The 1,973-nt window shown below is 50.6% G+C and overlaps 1 long non-coding RNA gene across 1 annotated transcript; it reads right to left on the bottom strand.

The window, feature by feature from the left end:
• Nucleotides 1-243: 243 nt before the first annotated feature.
• LOC308279280 lies at nt 244-1,973 on the bottom strand. Its single transcript, XR_013961704.1, has 3 exons — nt 1,942-1,973; nt 835-915; nt 244-680 (listed from the first exon to the last, which is right to left on the bottom strand). It is a non-coding gene; the product is annotated as an uncharacterized lncRNA (long non-coding RNA).

Genomic DNA, 1,973 nt, shown 5'->3' with positions numbered 1-1,973 from the left:
GCCTTCCACCCCGGTACCCCTGCCCGCTAAAGAGGCCTCACTTTTCTTCACAAGTAGCCTGTGTCAGGCATTGTGTTACAGCGATGAAAAGCAGACATTGTGGATTCTCTGGTGAGGCCAGAAGTTCCTTGAGCTCAAGGACAAGGTCATGTTTATAGGTCAGGAGGCTTACCCTCCTCCTGCCAAGAAGAGAGTCAAACACATGAAATAAATGCTTAAACCATATTTATTAAATGAGTGAATGATTGGAACAAAAGATGTGGTGTCTAGATAATGGTTCCCCTAACCCACAAGGTCACAGGCAGGGAAGTGCAGGGATAATATGTGCACAAAGGCCTGGGCGTGGATGCCCACCCAAACGTGTGCAGGGCTGTGTGTGCAAGGAAGGAGCTCTGTGCTGAAATCCATTTGAAATTCCTAGGTAGTTAACGTGAGGAGAGCAGGAGTTGTCAGGCTGAATTTTAGCGTGAAGACAGGGTGGGGGTGAGGCGTTGAAGAGACTTTGCCTGCAGCTGGTCAGGAAGGGAAGAGCATGGGTTATGGCAGCCCAGAACGGGGATGATTCTTCTTAAATCTTTAGCTTTGCTTGTTTACATCCTGGATTTCACTTAGTATTTATTTAGCTGCTTCTTGAATGATTTCTGTTTATTGTTCATCTTCACTGACATAGAACATTGACCCTAATAAAAGTAAGAAAAGAACAGGTAGACATAGAGGCTTTAGTCTCTGAGAGACTACTCCTGTCTCTGGGTTGGGGGTGATATCCACAGGATCCCCCTGAATTCTGCCTTCTATGGGGCTTCTTTCCACCCACCCAGGAGCCCTAGGACTTACCTGGAGAGATAAGTTTTTGTAAATCTCCACAACAGAAATACACAAGATGACCAGCCCGCCCAAAACAATCATCCCAGGGATCTGGAAGAGAAAGAATTAAGAGGACATGAGCACTGGTCTGGAAGTCTGGACATCTGAGCTGGAGTGTGGCTCTGTGATCGCTCATCTCTAGGCTTTGGGAAAGACTCCCACCCTCTCTGAGTATCAAGGAAAAAATGTCTCTCCAGGTCTTTGTGAGGCTCAAGTGTGGGTGGAAAGGAGTTGTTATTTTCTCCCTTGCTGCCAGCGCTCCTCCGAGGAAGGGGAGCCCTGTGTAGGCAAACGCCTTGGTGGGATGCCCGTGAAGAAAGGGGAGGCCGAGGGGCCAAACAGCGACGGGGTGACACTGTTGAATGTGTATGGAGTGCCTAGGGACCGGAGGGGATGGAAGAGTCTCAGAGAGAAAAGAGAGATGAGAAGAGAGACGGGTGCTGAGCATCACGGGAAGGCAGAGCCTGCGGCGATCCCATCCCCGGAGCAGCCAAGACCACGGTGTAGGCGCCCCTCACCCTCCGTACTCTGCAGGTTTCTGGCTCTGATGTAAACCTCCCCCATCTCTCTGACCTGACCCTTTAGAGAGAATCGGCTCCTGAGAGACTTCTGGGCTCCTGATGGTGGTACTTTATGGAAGAAAGGGATGGTCCCTTTGGCTTGGAACCAAGAGTCAGAGAATTGATCCTCAAATTGAACTAATACAGCAGCGGCAGCAACAGCAGCAAAAGACCAGAGAAACATTGGCCCTGTGCTTGCTGTTCCCCAGGTATCCCCAGGCACTGGGGTCTTCCCCGGCAACCAGGAGATCTGTTCACTTCACAGGCCACGCGGGTGGCCCTGCCTCCCTGTGTCCTGCACCCGTTATGAAGCTGTGTGGACTTAGAAAAGCCCACTCTCAGAGACCACATTGCGTTCCATAGAAAATAGACTTTTGAATGATGGCAGAGTTTGTATTTAAGCTCTCAAAATGGCAGCTGGTGTCCAGACGTGCTAAGTCTGGCAAACTGGACCGAGTCCTTCCAGTGGGTCGTCTGCTCTCTGAACCCCTTCCCTTGGAAGCCAAGAGGTACTTACCCCAGCCATCCTGGAGCCAAGGCTGACTGTGT

Source organism: Muscardinus avellanarius, assembly GCF_963383645.1.
Source record: "Muscardinus avellanarius genome assembly, chromosome: 1".
Lineage (NCBI taxonomy): Eukaryota > Metazoa > Chordata > Mammalia > Rodentia > Gliridae > Muscardinus > Muscardinus avellanarius.
This window is presented reverse-complemented; position numbering and strand designations above follow the sequence as displayed.